This window comes from Mus musculus, chromosome 4 (assembly GCF_000001635.26).
Source record: "Mus musculus strain C57BL/6J chromosome 4, GRCm38.p6 C57BL/6J".
NCBI lineage: Eukaryota > Metazoa > Chordata > Mammalia > Rodentia > Muridae > Mus > Mus musculus.
In genome coordinates, this window is record NC_000070.6 from 56,124,099 (window position 1) to 56,144,202 (window position 20,104).

The window sequence follows — 20,104 nt, forward strand, 5'->3', positions numbered from 1 at the left end:
TGGAAGAAGCTGGGTCTTTTGAGTCTAAAGAAGTTAAAACCTTTCACTAAAATAGAAAAATTAAAGGAAATATAATTTAAAAGAATTTTGTGTGTTCTTATATTTAACAGATAATATATAGTATAATTGTAAATATTCCATATCACCATAAGCATGATATAAACAGACTGTATATAACATACACACACACACACACACACACACACACATACACATATATACATACATATACATACACACACATACACACACACACACACATATATATATATATATATATATATATATATATATATATATATAGCTAGAATATATTCTGGTACATTCAATACTTATTATTATTCTTATTATTCTATATCTATTTTTTCTTTCTTTGTTATATAGACAAAACATAATCTTTATATCATGTACCCAAGAATAAAAGTTGTGGGAGAGAGCTCAAGAATGGTTCTCCCAGATAAAAGCTGAGAGCAGCCTTCCTGGGCAGATGTGAGACACAAACAGGAGAGGCTACATGGCCTCCTGGCATAATTCCATTGTGAGTCTATCAGCACTGACAGGAGTTGCTTTGCCTTCCTTCCAGAGCCAGAGTCTCTAAGAGCCTATGATGAATTTATAGAAACAGCTATGACAGAAGTGACAGTGGGGTAGAAGTGTGGCTTATTCTTTTATTTAGACAGCAGTGGCTCACACTCTGTCACCACCAGGGAGGAAGGATTTGAGAACACTAGGAACTTCTTGCCCTGGGATGTAGGGCTGAGCACTTAACCCCCATCATAACATTTTACAGAGACAAAATATCAATCTAAGGTTGCCCTTGGATTCTAGAATATTTCCCAGCATCCAGTAGGTCAATGGTGAAGTAGGTTAGCCAACTAAATAGGCTCTAGAGCCATCCTGAATTCACACCCTGCCTCCAGAATTTACTTGCACTGAGTAAATTAGCACAAGTCATAAATTATATTCTTCAGTATATACACTGGGTCTTCCCAGTGGGAGATTTATCTATGTTCTTCATGTCAGAATGGCCATGCAACTTGCTTTGGGCAGTGAATTTCAGAGGAAGTTGCTTGCACCCTTACTTAATTTGTTTTTCAAAGCTCCATTTGTTCTACTTAAAATAGTTGTGTGCCTACCAAAACCAAGCTAGTCCAGAAATAAGGGCAGCTTTTTCAATGTGGGTTCCAGAAAAAAAGAAGCAATACAAATTCAATGCAATTCCCATCAAAATTCTAATGCAATTTACAGACTTTGAGAGAGCAATTTGCAACTTCATATAGAAAAATAAAAATATTCTCAGGGCATCTCTGATTTCAATCTTCACTATAGACTAATGGTAATAACAACATATGATACTGCCATAAAAACAGACAGGGTGATCAATGGAGTAGAATCAAAGACCCAGAAGTAAACCCACACACCTATGGATACTTGGTTTTTAACAAAAAGGTCAAAATCATACAATGGAAAAGCGAGAGCATCTTCAACAAATGGTGCTGGTCAAACTGGATTCCTGAATGTAGAAGAATGCAAATACATCCATATTTATCACCCTGCACAAAACTAAAATCCAAATAGAGCAAAGACCTCAACATAAAACTGGATATGCTAAATCTAATAAAAGAGAAAGTGGGGTATAGCCTTGAACGCACTGGTACAGGAGACAATTTCCTGAACAGAATGCCAACAGCCCAGCCACTAAAATAAACAATTAATAAATGGAATCTCAAGAAACTGAAAAGCTTCTGTAAGGCAAAGGAGACCATCAGTACGTCCACTTTGTAAATCAATTTAGAGGGTTTCTCAGAAAATGAAAGACTAGTTCTTCCTCAAGATAGAGCTTTATCTTTTCTAGGCATATACCGCCAAAGATGCTTTACCATCCCACAAGGACACTTGCTCCACTATGCTCATAGCAACTTTATTAGTAATAGCCAGAAGCTGGAAACAACCCAGGGGTCCCTCAACTAAAGAATGGATAAGGAAAATGTGGTTCATTAGCACAATGGAATACTACTCAGCTATTAAAAACAAGAACATCATGAAATTTGCAGGCAAATGGATGAAACCAGAGAATATCATCCTGAGTATTAACCCAGTTCCAAGAGGACATGCATGGTATGTGCTCACTGATTAGTGGATATTAGCTATAACGTTAAGGATACTCACACTACAATCCACAGACCCAAAGTAACTAGGAGTTACTAAGTAACAAGCTATAATCTAACACATAATAAGCTAAGCAACAAAGGAGAGACCAAGGCAAGATGCTTGAATCTTATTCAAAAGGAGAAACAAAATAGAAGAAATAGGAAGTGGATGGAGAGAGGGAACTGGGTGGGAGAGGATGTGGGGAGGGGAGCAGGTGGGGGGATCAGGTGTGAGAAGAGTGGCAAGAGGACTGGAAAGAGAGAATGGAAATCAGTGGGGGGTGGGATCTCTAGGATAAGCTGGAGACCTAGGACAGGAGAGGCTCCCTGGAGTCTATGAGGTGACCCTGAGACTCCTAGGATTGGGAGATGTGGAGCCTGAAGTGGCCACCTCCTGTAGCCAGGTGACACATCTAGTAGAGGGAGAGGGACACCAACGCACCCTCAAAAAACACTGACCCAAAGTTTGTCCTGCCTTTAAGATGTGCAGGGATGAAGACTGAGCAGACATTTAGAGAATGGCCAACCAATGACAATGACCAATGCCCAACCTGAAACACATCCCATATAAGGTAGCCAATTCCTATTAATGATACTCTGCTATGCTTGCAGACAGGAACCGAGCATAACTATCTTTTGAGAGGCTTCATCTAGCAGCTGATGCAAACAGATGCAGAGATCCACAGCCAAACAATAGTCAGAGTTTGTGGAGTCTTGCAAAGGAGTAGGGGGGAAATTGAAGGGGCCAGAGAGATCAGAGATACCACAGGAAGATCTACAGAGTCAACTAACCTGGGCCCATGGGGTTCACAGAGACTAAAGCACCAACCAAAGAGCATGCTTGGGCTGCAGCTAGGTCCACTACACATATTTAGCAGATATATGGCTTGGTCTTCATGTGCGTCCCCTAACAACTGAAGCAGGGTCTGTCTCTCCTTGAGTCTGGTGCCTACCTTTGGGTCCCTTTCATCTAGCTGGGCTGCCTTGTTTGGCTTCAGTGGGAAAAGGTACACTTATTCCTGCTGCAACTTGATGTGCCAGGGCGGGTGTGTACCCACGGTATCTCCCCTTCTCTGAGGATAGAAGAGGGGTGGGAGGTTGGATAGGAAGAAAGGGGATAGGGGGTGCTATGATCAGGATGCAAAGTGAATGAATGAATGAATGAATGAATGAAATCCCATTACAACAATTAAAAAAGAATCAACCTTCACCTGTGATGTATCACATGCAAGGGAGATTAAGCTTTACTATAATGAGTCAGACATACTTGGGCTTGTTTGTTTCATTAGCATAGTTTATCCTATATTGTTTTATACACTGATTATGAAGCAGTGTTTGGTTTAGGTCCTTGCAATATAAGGATAAGGAGAAAAGGTGTTTTAGAAAACTGTTAGAGTTTGGCCTAAAGTTAGTCTTAAATGAACATTGTTTAATAACTGAACTAGGCTGAAATTATGAAATCAGTGGTCACAAATGCTCAATGCACATGTTTTGATTATTGACTGATACAAGAGCAATCCTTATCAACAATGAGGAACAACACATCAAATAGTTTCAACCAGCTTCTACAAAATATATCTGACCCCTAAAATAGCATGCAAAGGGGAGAGGCACTCCAGCACGCTGGAGTAAGGACACTGAGGTACCAGAGCCCACAACACCCTGCATGCTCCAGTTTCCATGTCTTTACAGACGAGTGTTACACTAGATGAATTTTGATGCTCTGGCAATTTGTACATCAACGTCATTCTAGTGGAATACATTTCAGCTTTACAAGTGATACATTCAAAGAATGAAACAGTAGAAGGCCGCCTGGGAGTGCATTTATTTATTCTGTTCCAGCCTTGGGAAAAATTTGAATTCCAGGTGTCCAAGCAAAGTTCTGGAACCCAGAAGGGCTCTGTAGAATACCCAGGAGATGCCCTTCTCTCACGGGCTCCCAGGCCTGGCAGGGGATGGCAGGCAACCGTCCAGGCCTTTGAATTCCAGCTTGGTCCACAATCTGTGGCTAAGCCTTCTGGGAACTCAGAATGACATGTTTGACAAACATATTCCACTCATTTGTGTCCCCAGAGCACTGGTGTCTGGGTAACAGTCCAACACCTGCCACAGAGGACAGATCAAGCTGAAAAGACCCCTGACGTCCCTAATTTTATCCACGACTTCATAGGCAGCCCCTTAGAGGCTACACAATAGTTGGCTGGTGGTTTGGAGCCACACATCCACCTAATTAGAGGATTCTGCCTTTTAAGAATTTTGATTTAAAAGAAATAAACACAGCACATTGCCAAGTTTATAGTGAAAAAAAATGGCTCAGGAAAAAATACTTATATTAGCATAGATTAATAATGATTTAGGAAAGCAGCTTGGTAAATCTACCAACAACAGAAAATAATCCATCTATTGCAACGAACTCCAAGATTATTTTCAGGAGATATTTCTTTAAGAGGTTAAGGATTAGGCAGAAGCGATTAAATTTATCATCTTTCACAATAGGAGAAAAAGATAGACAACTTTAAAATAAGTTCAATAAGTTCTACTTAGTTCCTCTATTGAATTAAAACATGACACATCCATAGAAGAGGCCTGTCATGAAAATGTATAGAAGGCAGCTTATTAAGATGGTAATAAATCACTTCCTTCACTGAATGATAACACTATTGAATATTCAAAAATAATTGTATAGGAGGGAACTTCTGAAAGAACATCACATTGCCCTATTCTTACATTCATATTTTGTTTTATTTTTATTTTTTCTCATTCTCAGGTCTACATTATATATTCTTTCTGGAGGACAAAGAACTTTTGCTTAATGTGTAGACTCTTATAGGCATTTGGGGATTTTTTAATGTGTATAGTGTTTTTGAACGAGATCAGGAACCAGTGTAGATAAATTTATTTATTCCTCAATGCAATTTGAGCAGTTTGCTAGGCCAAGTGAATATTCCTTGCAGAATACAGAGCATTGTCTTTTCCTTTTAACTTTTGCTACTGATGTTAACACTTGCACAAGAAGCTTGGGAAATATCTGACAAGCAGACAGAGCCAACAGGAAAAGACCAGCTGAGCCGTATTATCCTGGAGTCTCTATCATGACGGCCATCATGTCCCAAAGCAACTTCACAGACTAAGACCATGACATCCTCCCAGCTACCCTTTGGGCCTTGCTCAAACTAAAGATTGTCTCTTCAACTCCAAGTCCTCTCTTCCTGTTCTCTGCTACAGCTCACATTCTGCCATATCCCAGTCTGAAGCTAGGATCTCCATCCTCTCTGGCAAAAGGCTGCTAGAACCTTGCTTTTTGTTTTGTTAATGAAAAATATTTTTTGAAAAGATTTTAATGTAGAATTAGAAAACAGCTTAGAAGGAGGAAAGGGGATTAAAATACAAAGTTTGCTCAGTGTTTCACTCGCTCTCATGATGAGAACGTACTCAGCTTTCCACAATATCGTTATCAGTTTTTACAAAAAAATCCAATTAATCTCACGAAAGCAAATCCTACTCCATGGCCATGAAAATCTTCTAGAATCCTTTTCTATTGGGTTTAGTGACTCTTTTAACCAGCTGAATCAAGTCCTTTATGAACTTGGCTCAATAAACCTGAGACCTGATGGTTTGACGGATGGCAGTTTGAGAAGGCAGAGACAACCTTGCAGAAATGTGCTCCACCTGGAAGCTTGTATCCATCAGGACAACAACTTCTCAGATCAACACAAATGAGGAGGTTGTGGTCTGCAAGGAGAAACCTCCTGGGCCAGGGAGCAGGTGTGAAGATCTTAGTTTTGCCCATGATTTGGTTTGAAAACTTGGCAAAATTCAGTGATGGTCTCTCTGCCTTGGTTTCCTCTTTCATCAAAGGATAAGAAACCTCCTTTCAGCCAAGTTGTCAAATGACTGATCGAGCTAACTTATGCAAAGTAACTGAACCATAGCCAGCATTCAATAAATACTATCTATTATTATCATCTCAAGTGTTTCAGTCAGCAAACATAGACATTGCAATCTGCCTCTTAATGAGAGAAATGGATCAGGGGATGAAAAAAAATGTCAGCTGCATCACAGATAGATCCATTTGGATTTTTCCATGTTCCCAGTGTCTTAACTCTTAATGTAATGTTAGAATAGATCTGCGAATCACAATGTCTAACAGCAGTGGGAGGCAAAGGTCATATGCAGCAGTAGTGTCCAGCTGTGGTGCTGTGTGGCTCTGTCTCTCTGTCTCTGTCTCTGTCTGTCTCTCTCTCCCTCTCTCTTTTTTGATGAGGTCTTACTTTGTGGCCCTTGAATAATAAAACTAATTATTCTAATAGAACTAATAATAGAAGTAATAATCCGACTAACCAGGATCCCCTCTGATCTTCCAAGTTCTGCGAGTAAAGGTGCATGCATTTGCCCACCCCCTAAGTACAAGCACTTCTCGTCTGCTTTTCCAATCTCATTAAATTGTATCTATTCTTCGAACCTACTTCTTCAGGCTTTCATGAGTTCTGGAATTTTTCCCCCCTTAATTCACTCTATATTCTTACCACCAAGAAGGCTGGCTGGCTGGCATACCACTTTTCTTTGGTGGGGCCATTTCTAACTCTCTGTGGTCTTCACTCTTGGTTCATTCACATTTGCATTACAGTGCTCTGAGTGTGTGTGTGTGTGTGTGTGTGTGTGTGTGTGTGTGTTTAAAATCCACACCTATGTAAACCATTTTTTTAACATTTTTATCATCATTGGTATTTGTTCCTGAAGACCAAATATTCAGCACCTTGCATAGGGATGGTTGGAGGAATCAGACAGAATGGTGTAAATTTCCGGGTAGGCAAGATGTTGGCAAAGGTATTTGCTGCCAAGCCTGACTTGAACTTGATTCCTGGGACCCACAGTGTGGAAGGAGAGAACCGACTCCTGCAGCTTGTCTTCTCGTCTCTACACATGCGCACTGCCATGTGCTCACACATACACACATATACATTTAAATAAATACAGTGTAGTAAAAACTGCAATGATGGATTTTGTATATTGCTGTTTAACAGTGTTTAGGCTTTCTGAAGACCTAATAAACTGTGTGGCCCTGTGGCTCATCACTGGCCTTGCTGTGTTTTGTCCTGTGAAGGTGCTTATGGTTCCTAATTTGTACTTGTGCACATCAGGTCTGATATATGCCAGTGTTTATTCTCCACATTAGGACTGTTGCCAAATTCTTCTAGGGCATTTGCTACATAACTTTATCATTCACTTGTAGAAATAGCTCTTATAGGTTTGGGGATAGTTCTGTTTAATATTTTTTTCCCAAATTCAACTATCATGTGGCACCTACTGAGTATGGTCACCCTGCCAGAAATGAACTGCAAACTCTTCCTGGTAAATATACAAAATCCACAATTCAAACTCTCTGAGTGGCATGGAGATCCAGGCGGAACTTTCTAGCAATGGTGGTGTTGAACACAGAGATACTAGTTTCTGAGTTTTGTCCCTGCTGTCACTTGGGAACTGTCATCCACCCATTCCAAGTGTAAAAAATTATATAATATGAGATTCTATACTGCCACTTAACTCTGGCCCCAGCGGGTAGACAAGGTTTCTTTTTTAAATTAGTTATTTTATTTATTTATATCCCAAAATGCTTCCCCCATCAGTCCTCCCTCCCAGAGTTCTTTAACCCCTCCCCTCTATCCTGCCACCCCCCAGGAATTCCCCTTCTCTGGGACTTCAGGTCTCTATAGGATTAGGCTTATATTCTCCCGCTGAGGTCAGACAAGGCAGTCAATCCTCTGCTACATGTGTGCTAGGGCCTCAGGCCAGCCCATATATATACTCTTTGGTTGGTAGCTTAGATTCTGGGAGCTCCCCGGGCTCCAGGTTTATTGAAACTGTTGTTCTTCCTATGGGGTTGCCATCACCTTCAGTTCCTTTAATCTTTCTCCTAACTCTTCCATAGGGTTCCCTGACCTCAGTTCAATGGTTAGCTGTAAGTTTCTACATCTGTTTCATTTAGTTGCTGGTAGAGCCTTGCAGAGGACAACCATGCTAGGCTCCTGTCTGCAAGCACAACATAGCACTAGTAATAGTGCCAGTACTCCAATATGCTCATAGCAACCTTACCCGTAATAGCCAAAAACCTAAAGCAACCTAGATGTCCCTCAACTGAAGAATGGATACAGAAAATGTAGTTCATTTACACAAAGGAATACTATTCAGATAATAAAAACAAGGACATCATGAATTTTGCAGGGAAATGGATGGAACTAGAAAATATCATCCTGAGTGAGGTAACCCAGACCTCAAAGAACATGTATGGTATGTACTTACTGATAAGTGGATATTAAACAAAAAGTAAAAAATAGCCACGATATACCCCATAGACCCTAAGAAGTTAAACAAGATGGAAGGTCCAAGTGAGGATGCTTCAGTCCCACTTAGAAGGGGGAACAAAATAATCATGGGACGTAGAGGAGGGAGGGAACTTTGTGGGAGAGGGAACATGGGGTGGGGGAAGGGGGAGCAGGATCAAATATGGGGGAGAAAGGAGAGAAGCCCAGAGAACCAAGAGAATGAATGGAAATATGCAGCTGCCGGAAATGAGGCATGTGGGATAGAGGGTCGGAGGAACCTCTAGAAAGTCCCACAGGCCTGGGACGTGAGAGGCTCCCAAGACTCAATGAGCATGACCTTAGCCAAAATGCCCAACAGTGGGGGTATGGAGCCTGAAAAACCTACCACCATAGAAAGATGGGAACGCCAACCCACCTTCAAAATTTTTAACTGAGAATTTTCCTGTCTAAAAGAAATGGAGGGACAAAATGGAATTAGACTGAAGGAATGGCCATTCAGAGACCATCCCAACTTGGGATTCATTCCGTTTGGGGGCTCCAAACCCTGACATTATTACTGATGCTATGTTGTGCAGAAGCCTAGCATGGGAGGTTGTACAAAGGTTTCCTTAAGTAGTGTCCATCCTGTTTCCTGACAGAGAGAGAAAGAGAGGAAGAGAGAGAGAGGAAGAGAGAGCACACATTTACATTTTCTTGCAAGGGGAAGTATACCTGTATAAGACCCAAAGCATAGGAGAACCAAGTCTTCAGTTTTACTCAGTCCTTTCAAGTGAGAGGCAGTTGCCATTAACTAAGTTGGCTTGCTATGTCAGCTAACTGATTCACTGTGCTAAAACAGCTCATCCCAACGTCTAGATCAAGGAACAAAAAGGAGGAAGCCAGTGTAAGTCACGCGCAGCATTCCTAGAATGATTATTTTGCTGTGCCCATCTTTGCTTCAGCTGACTTCAAAGAGGATGCACATGTATATGTGTCCATTCATGCCCAGTGCAGAGGTTTAAAGGAGATACAGTAGGTTGTAATGTGTTAAAGTCTGATCATGCTGGCAACATCCCAAACTGACCAAACAAGAAGCAAACAGAAGCTACCTCCCTTTCTTGTAGGAAGTTTCATTGTCTTTCCCTACCACTTTTGGGCAATAAGTGAATTTCTGTCATGTGATAAGCACACATCAGTTCACCTGCCCATCAGACCTACAGTATAGCAGTTTCTGAGGCTGACAAGAGAGTGGTCCCTCAAAACAGGAGACAAAATTGAGAAATAAGAGACAGATTGAGCCAAGAGAGAGGAACAGCCACATAGAGAAGGACCCTAAAGAAAGTGTCTTCTACCTATATCATGTGGCACAGCCTCAGACTTACCCTCCAAGTTATGAGACCTCACAAATTTCACTTAGGCACCAATCAGTGTGAGGGAGAAGCTAAATGTCATTCTCTTGGTATTGTCAATTCCAGGTGGCCTCCACACAACATAGTGGTGTGCTGCATAAAAATCCTTCTGAAGGTGGTTCTAAAATCCAAACTCATGTCTTTATGATAACATTTCTTATGATTTATATAGGTTGTTATAGTACAACCTATAACAGTATAGCTACAGCAATAAAACCTTTCTACAAGCTACCCTCTTTGAACCCTCACTTCCGATATGACAGTGTAAATCTTCATGTGCATCTACAAATTCCAAGATAGAATATATTTCTGTATTTTCTTTGAATTGAATTAAACGTGATTCAGAGCTGTCATCCAACCCGGCTTTAAAGATGTCCACTCTCAGTACTGAAGGGGTTTGCTCTCTCCTCAAGACCACAGTAAGATCCAGATGCCTTTCTGTGTGCTTCCCTCTGCTCTCCCATCCTTCACTGTCAGCACAGGCATGGTCACTAAGCCAGAAGTAGCCAAATTCCAGCTGTTCCCATGCCATCCATGAGAACACAGAACACTACTTCAGCACCCGGAATCCCACAGTCTTTTCTTCATTCTTTACTTCCTTTCTTCTCCTTCCTCAAATAGCCTCCACTTCTGCTTTCATGACGTGTGTTCTGATACTTTCTCTCTCTTTCTTGCCTCCTTCGCCTCCTCAAACTCCCCTTCCCTCACATTCTCCTTTCTACTTCCATTTCATTTCATTTAAACATACATTTAAATCTGCATTCTACCGACGCAGTTAAAAATTAAATCCACACATGGTACTTGTCTGTTTCTGACTTGTTTTGCTTAACATAATGATCTCCAGTTCTACCAAGCGTTTTTTCACAAATGTTATAATTTTCTATTTCTGTATATCTGAACATTGTGTATATACACCACATTTTCTCTATCGTTACATCTATTGATGGGCATCTGGGCTGCTTCCCTGGCTTGGCTGCTGAGAACAGGGAAACACTAAGTATAGATGCACAAGTATCTCTGTTATGCTAAGAGTCTTTTAGGCTTATACCTAAGCATGGTATACTGGATCAAATGGTAGCTCTAGTCTTCATTTTCAAAGAATCTTCCTGACTGTGCATTCCTTACTGTAAATTCTCTCAGATTTGGTCCTTTCCCTAGGGAACAGATCCCAAATCTGAGCTCATCACTGGTCTTACTACCCTCCTATTCTCTGAAATGATGGGCCTACTTTTGGCTCTCATTTTCTATTTCCTCCCTCCACCAAGGACTTCTGGAACACCTTTATGAAGTCAACACAACAACCCAAAGACTTGTGATTCACTAGAAACTTCTATTTATCAGTAAAAAATGCGGTACGGCAGCATCTATTAGAACCTCTCTCTGTCAACTAGGAGATGAGGGAAAATGTTAAGGGCACAGTCACTCCCATAACAGTCGTGTTATGGGATCTCTGCTGTGACATGCCAGGACAAAGTGACAGTGGTCTTGCTAATGCAGATTCCTCTCCTGGAAAGTAATAATTGTGAATATCAGAGAAAAATAGCATTTCTCACCATTAGACACTCCAGAGACTTGATACCTTCTCCAATATTTTTAGAGCAGGAATCAAGATAATCCCCCTAAGGACAGCCTTCACAGCCACTGTCCAGGAGGTGAGAGTCCGATGTGAAGCAAGGGACTCCTCTTTCTTGACAAGGCTCAAGGAAAACTCTAGGCATTGGCTCTAAAGTCTAATATTCTTGGTAAGGATTCCACTAGCTGGGGCCTGAGGATTCTGAGCTGTTGGCATCTGGCACAAAAGGGTACGTTGAAATGGTCCCTCTGTAAAAATGTGAAGCCAAGAAATATTCAAGAGTTCAGTTAAGGAACCAAATCTAAGCTAGGTATGGTGTTGGGTCAGCCCTGCAATTCTAGAACATGGAATGTAGAATCAAAAGCACTAGAAATTGACGGCCATCCTTAGCTAATGATTTAGAGGCTAGCCTGGACTATATGAAACCTCTCACAAAGTGAAAGTGAATTAATTAATTTATGAAGTCATTAAAACAAAAGCAAAATGTAAATCTAAACTGGAAAAAATAAAACAGAAGAAATCACGAAAAACACCAAACTGGTGCATCCAGCTAGCCAGAGTGGGTTGTCCTTGAACATTGCCTATCTTTCTGCCAAAAGGAACAGATTGTCACTTCACAAGCTCTTCAGTCTGGGGATACAGAGTGCTTGCTTTTTATTTTGAGCCCCTAGGTTTGATACTCAGTGCCTTATAAACTAGAAGAAATGGTAGATCCCTAGAACCCTAGCATTTGGGAGGTAGAAGTGGATGATAAATGTGTTCAAAGTCATCCTTAATTGCATTGTAAGTTCTAGGCCAGCTATGGTTGCATGGGATGCTATGTCTAATAGTACCATTCTGTATATAACTTTATTGGGATGGCGGACTCTAAATATACCAATACTAGAAAGAACACATGATTTACTTAGAAACATAAAAGACTCACATTCATTAATGTGTATCTTATATCTATTATCTCTTGAGATCCTTCTCTTGAGAGAAGCAGGCATTCTCTCTCCTTTACAAATAAAATGGGTGACTCACATAAAGCCACCTTCAGTAAATGACAGAGTGTAGAAGAGACACCAGTATCCTTACTCTCAACCAAGTGGTCCAATCGTACACCATGTCTGGGGATCTGACACTTATTTTGATGTCTGCATTCAGGTGTGCTGGTGAGAAGCAATCTGTCATCCTGATTTCTAGTTACCCAGTATAGAAATGTTCTCATTACAGCCAACGGCCTGGGAATCACGTGGACCAAGTACCAATCATCAAATCAAAACGGGAGCTTATTATGTCTCTCCCAAGGAAGGAAAGAGTGTGATTATATGACTGCCTATTTAGTCCTCAAACCCCATTCTGAAAATTGTATTTGAAATTGGCTTACAGAGTACTTTTAGAAAAACCCCAAAGTGCCGCAGCCTCCGCTGAGGTTTCTAGCAGGGTACAGACAGGCATCAGGACAGGTCCATGGGCAGCCTTCTCACTGGCAGGGCTTGTGCCAAGAAGTCCATTCCTGGTCTACTGAAGGAACAGTGACTCATGATGTAATTGCATTATTTCAACTGTGGGAACCACAGGAACACATGGTTTCAGAATAGAAAAGGCCTAGCGACCAGCAGAGGAGGGGGAAAAGAGAGGGAAGGGGGGAAAGCAAGAGGGAGGCAGACAGAGACTGACACACACACACACACACACACACACACACACACACACAAACACAGACAAACAGAAAGAGAAACATACAGAGAGAAAAAAAGACAGAGAGAGCTCTTTGAACAAGATAAATTCTGGTTGATATCTAATTACAGGAAGCTGGATAATCCCCGGAAAAGGTGCCGGTCACATCTCACCCAGGAGCTCAGAGCATTTTCATATTATTTCATACCACATTGGAGATGGGAGAGATTGAAGACCAGAAAATGACTCTTGCTTTCACCCATTCATTTATTCCTTCATTCATGCATTTGTTTATCCTATGTACCCAGAGAACAAGTTTGTATTAACTTCTAGGAAAACAAAGGTTGTAATGAATACTATTGGTGAGTAATATGCATACTTTTTACCCTAAGCACCCCATAGAGGTTATTTAATAAATGTTGAATGAGAGAGTGCTCTTGCAAAATATAGTTAAACATTAATAAGTGCATATAGTTTTACTGCTACCATAGTGTTGTATTAACAGTAGTTAAACAAATGAGGCAAAATAATTGTGCTCTTGTTTGTTACTGCTAGAGTGTGGTACTTTTGAAAAGTGTACTGAAATGAAAGATGTTTGGATCGGGGCTTTGAGGAATGGGTAGGAGTTTTGCACATTTACAAGATGGGAAAAAGAAATACAAGTAGAAGGAATGCTATGGATACAGACAAGAGAACTGTGAGCGTGGGTGGTCTCCAGTATCCATGTGACACAGGATTCCTCTGTGTGTGTGTGTGTGTGTGTGTGTGTGTGTGTGTGTGTGTGTGTGTGTAAGTATTGTAGGACATCTTTCTAGGCAGAACAGCCAGTGCAGCTGGGCAGTGTCCTGCACAAATTATGTCTAAGAATGTGGCTTTGGAACAAATGTAGGTGATTCAGCAGAATCCACTAACATCTTGAGGAGCCAAGCTCAGCCCTCTTCCAGTATCGCTGGGTGGGCTTAGTGTCTCTGTGCACGAGGACCACCCACCTGGTGGTATGGCACACATATGACTTTCATGAGAGTGTGCATAAGTCCCACGGCCTGGGTAAAGCTTTAAAAAAAATAGCTGGAAGGCAAAGTCCTCCAATGTCTTACTCATAGTTTGGGGCAATTTTCTCCATTTGATTTGCAGTTTTAAAACATCCTGGTCACAGAATTGCTTCTCTGAAGGAAAAAACTCACCTTTGACATTGCTTTCCCTGATGTGTCCTTTGCCTTACAGAAGCTTTTTAGTTTTATGAGATCCCATTTATTAGTTGTTGATCTTAGGGCCTGAACTATTGGTGTTCTATTCAGGAAGTTGTCACCTGGACCAATGAGTGAAGACGCTTTCTTTTTTTCCATTGTCTGGTTTTGGCTCCCTAGTCACAAGTGTCTGTAGGTGTGTGGGTTTATTTCTGGGTCTTTGATTAGATTCTACAGATCAACCTGATGGATAACTTTATTTATACTTTAATGTTCAGTTTAAATACAAACAGGCATTCCAATGAACAAATGGATCATGGCCTGACATCTTACTAGCCCAAGAGCAGAAAGCAGCCATTTTCATAGGAGCCTCAGGTTGGACCTCCATCCTATCAACCACCCTGTGCCCATCTGCTCTAGACTCTACACTAGTGAACCTTCTCACCACAGCCCCATTATACCACTGACCCTGAACACTGCATACACTGACTGGACCTGAGCCACAGGTGAGAAAGCCTGAAGAGCAAGGATCAGGAAGAACGAATGGAATGGAAGTGGCTGGGATTGAATAAAATAGAACAGATCAAATGCAACACCAGCGACCATTTGTCTAGTGCCCCTTCTGACCTTGTCATCACTTGGGGGGTTATTTCTGTAGTTATTGACTTGTGGATAGGCAGCAACACAGAAGATCCAGCAAGAGAGGATGGGGAAAGAGGACAAATCCCTGCCAGGAGCAGTGCCTTTAGCTCTCATCACATCCTTCTCTTCACATATCCACATCTGCCCACATCCCTGCCCTGTGATGCTCGCCTATTGTTTTTCGATCACTTGCAGTTTGTTCCTAGTACTTTTATTTCTGTGTCTCTTTAATATCAGAATCCCTAAGGAAGGAAGACTTGACCCACTCAAGGAGGGTTTATTCTTTTAGAACAGCTTCAAATACTTCTCCAAGATAGCACATGAGAATCTTCAGCAAGCCCCCATCCACTGAAAAGCAAGAAGATGCTGTGGCAGATGCTAGAATCACCAGCCAGAAGGTGTATTTTAGGGTTTTAAGCTGAGGGCCCTTGTGTTGACAGAGTATTCTAAAGGCAAGTCTGGAATGATAAAGAGAGAGTTGCAGCTGTGCAGGAATTCTTTAGCATCCATTCTTTGTTAGCTTACTATGCTAAGAGCTTGGAGCACAACAGTGGAAGTGCTTTCCAGAGTTTCTGCCTGAAGGAGCCCAAGAAAAAAAGGGAGGCACCATTGAAGAGGCGAGGGTGGGGAAACAGGCAGTTGGCAGCATACAGCCATCCTAACTTGTTAAGGTGCCAGAGGGCCAGAGCCATCACCAAGGTTAGGTTCAGCCTCAGCAGATGCCATCCCTGTGATTGCTTCTCAGAATCACTTGACTTAATGAGGGGAGAAGCTGTGACTTTGCTTTAATGAAATTTAATCAAAATCAGGGCAACTGCAATTGCTTCATTATGTAAATGTACCCAGTTTAAGGTAAGAATCCAGCTCACTCGGTTGCTTTCTTCTGCTGTTCAGTCTCCCTCTTCTCTGAAATAAACTAAGATCCAGTGCAAAGGATGCATTCGGACTTGTTACTGCTCTTGTAGCTGCACCAAAATGCCTGGTAAAAGCAACATATGGAAGGAAAGGCTTATTTAGGCTCAGGGAGTGCAGATATAGCTCATAGTGTAGAGAAAGTCATAGCCCCAGGGGTTGAGACAGTTGGTCAAGCTATATCTGCAGGCAGGGAGCAGAGAGAGATGAAGGATGTCACTCAGCTCCATTTCCACATGTCTACTCAGTCCAGAACCCCAGCCCACTGAATGCTGCCAGAAATACTTGAGGGACTCCTCTTGCCTATTCAACCCAATCTAGAAAATCTCTCATAGGCATACCCAGATATTTGTTTCCTGGGTGATTCTAGATCATTTGAAGATAAAATTCAGTATTAAGCATCACAGGTGGAAATGGGCTAGCCTGTTGCTTAGCACTGCTGTCAGACAAAGTCTGAGCACAGAAATCCTTGTCCCCTTCTACCACCCGCCTGTTTTCATGATGCAAACCCACTCCCATCATGCCTGACTCCTTCTTGAGTCTCCTTTTCACTTTGTTTCCCAGATCCACAACTCAGTTTCCAAATTCTCTACCTTTAGAAGGCATACAAAATAGCCATTTTCTCTTCACTTAAAAACTACAATTTATTTATTTATTCATTCATTCATTCATTCACTTATTTTTATGTGTATGTGTTTATAAATGTATGTCTGTACATATGTGTAAGACAGAATGCAGTCTTAGAGAGTGTTTCCTCTCACTGTGTGGATTCCTTAAACAAGCTTAAGGTGTCAGCCTTGGTGGCAAGTACATTTGTCCACCGACTCTCCTTTTCCTTAATGGGGACTCTCTTTGCTTTTAATGTTCAGAAACAAATCTTCCCATTGTCATAACATATTTCCTTTATACAAGGTCCAGGGCCTTGTATAATTCCATGAGTATGTTTTTAAACACCAAACAGCAACTGATTCCTCTAACAGTGAACTGACCAGAAGGATTATAGGAGGTTCAAATTCCTTAAAACAAAACAAAACAACAACATCAACAACAACAAAACCAAAAAATAAAACTGTTTCCCTTTTCAGTTCTGTTATACTGGTAAAGACCAAAATTCCACACTCTGGCCCTTGGACCATACTGTCATGAAATTGAAGGTTGGTTTTCTGTAGAAACCTTTAATTGTCTTCACTGCTTGGGTTGCCTGTTTGTTTGCTCCAGTTGGGTTTCTAGGAGATAAAAGCCACCTGGATCACAGGGATGCCTGCAGTTCCCCACTGAGAGTGATAGGTCCTGCAACCTATGCAACTAGTTTGCATCTTTTCAGTGATTCAGTTCTACTCATTATACTGTTATGACCGTGAAACAAAGTTATAGAGAGCAGTGGTTGGACTTATATCACATTTCTTCTCTTAGCATAGAAAATAGGAAGGTGGCACTTCTTAGATACCACTCTCTCTTACACACTGTAGATCAGCCAACTACAAAGAGCTTAAGCCACTCTTACACTTTATTCTATGGCTAATTTTAAAACAGAGAGTGTGGTTTTCCCCCATTCACAGCTTTTCATCCCCTGCGAGCATCTGAATGTGCTTACCAATTGAATTTCAAGAATGTTGCTACTTGCCACCCAGCCACATTCCCCTGAATGAGGTAGACCAGATGGATGTGGGCTTTACGCACAGAAGAAGAAGGGAGAACAAGAAGAAGGAGGAGGAGGAGGAGGAGGAGGAGGAGGAGGACGAGGACGAGGACGAGGACGAGGACGAGGACGAGGACGAGGACGAGGACGAGGACGAGGACGAGGACGAGGACGAGGAAGAGGAAGAAGAATTCTTGCAGCTAAGGTCAAAACTAAGGAGTGTTGCACAAAGCAGTCCATGGCAACTTATTCACATTGTCAGGGCTTTTTCTAAGGAACTAAAAGTTCATTTGATTAAAATAGGAGAATAGATAGTAAAATTATTACAAAAGAGCACCCAGGTCAACATGTCAACATGCCATCATTAAAGGTCCCTATTATATGGTCAATGGATGCTAAATTTTCATCAAGATGAGGGTCCTGATAGGATGCCAAAATCTAAATAGTAAACTCTAAACACTTATTGGACTCAGTAGGATGTGTGTGTGTGTGTGTGTGTGTGCACATGTGTGCAAGTACGGAAAAATAAGTATATGCAGAAGAGGACAATTAAAAGAGGAGAGGAAAATGTGGTAGGGGAACATGGGAGAAGTTGGAGTGGGAAAGAGAAGGACCAAAAGAATGTAAATAGTGTACTCATATAAAATTCTCCAAAAAAAAAAAATGGTTCATGAATTTTAAAAGAAAATGATAGCAAAATACTGTGGATTGTGTATGGTGGGTAGCAACTAGGTAGAGAACTTCCCTGAGACCAGTGGAGCACTGGTCCAAAGCTGGACCTGCTGAACACAGCAGCATAAGCAACCTTCAGGGGTTCACTGTAGGGCATACAACCAACTCTCCACTGAAGAAACAACGATAAAATATTTTACATGCAGTAACTTGACCCAAAGTCATTTGCATTCCTAAAACCATGTGGTCCCTATCACTCACCATCCCTCTTCTCCAGGCTTGTGCTAGGCTGTAAATGTTTTAGAAAAGGATTCCAGACAAACACACCCTGGTGTTTGGTTGGAGTTCAGAGTCCCTTTAAAGAACGATGAACAGATCTTTTCCTTGTTCTGCTACACAAAACTCCCTGGCTATGCTCATATTTCAGGATAGAAAGCTACATGGTGTGCAGATAGTCACTCTAGACTTTGAGGTTTGCCTTCTAAACAGTAGTGATTTATAATACACCTGCCCAGAGGTACTCTTGGGATCTTGCATGGGAGCTGAACAGCCTGGTGCTCTGTGCAGAGCCACATGCCCCAGAACATTCCAATGGACATCCGCATCACTTGCCTCTTGGAAATTAGATGGAGTGGAGAGGTGAGCATGAGATTCAACACATCACATGGATTTAGGATCTTTTGCACTGTTTTTGGTGAACTAGAATGATAGGACTAAATTATAGAACTAACCAATCCCCCCCCCCTTGCACAGTATTCTTTCAAGGTCATTCAGATGCTTCTCTTAATGATCCTAAATTCATCATCCATCCATCCATCCATTCATTCATTCACTCATTCATTCATTCACTCATTCAGGTCCAGCAGACATGTACCTACTATGCACTGTCTCCAAACCTGCCTGCCAATGGCAGCAAAGGGATCTTGGAACCTCAGCAGGTTTGCAGTCATGGTCTTTGGGAGAACACTTGATTCTTTTGAAGGGAAGCTGAGCTAGTGGGAAGCGCTGGTTTTGTTTTATAAATGACTTTTTGTTGTTATTTGGCACTCCTAACATGCAGCTTTTTCAAATAAAATGGTCAGTTTGCAAGACTTTGACTCTGCTGATTCTGAATGACCCTCTTGCAGCAGCAATAGTGCAGAGCATCCTAGGAAGAATCCGAGTTCCACAGAACGCTCAGTGACCCAGAGTTGCCTTTGTCTGGACCAGGACCTACTTAGTGCTGCAGAGGCTTTAAAGGAGCTGGTCTACAAAATGATGACTAAGAAGTTTTAGACTGCTGTGATCTGGTATTTGGTCTGCAGCTTTTGAACACTGACAAAAATAAAGTGAAGGGGTAACTATGTCTTGTTGAATGCCTCTTAACGAGTGGGTACTGAGCAACAAAGGCACACAGTTAATAACACATCTCAATAGTATGCCTGTGAGATGAGATCCTTCACATTCTTTCTGTGTGTGTGTGTGTGTGTGTGTGTGTGTGTGTGTGTGTGTGTGTGTGTTAGGATGCATGCAGATACATAGTATATGGTATATTTATTTATATGCTTTGTGGCCAGGGGACAACCTTGGGTGTCATTGTTAGAATCACAGTCTACCTTCTTTGATAAAGGGTGTTTCATTGGTCCAGAGCTCACTATCAGGCTACACTGGCTGTCTAGAAAAGGCCCAGAGCATTCTCCTGTTTCTGACTCTTCACCACCGGGATTATGGCATGCACTGTTATACCCGGTGTCTTAACATGAATTCTAGGGATCAAACTCAAGTCTTCATGTTCACAAAGCAAACAGTTTACTGAGTGGTCTCCCTTGCCCTTAGCCTGATATTTATTTTTAGGATAAGAGAGGGGAAAACTGAATTATTCATGACCCACAGCTTCAGAGCAGCAGGTTTTGGAGTCTAATTCCAGATATGTCTGGCTCCAATGCTTATTATAATTCTTTGACAGCTCCTAGAAGT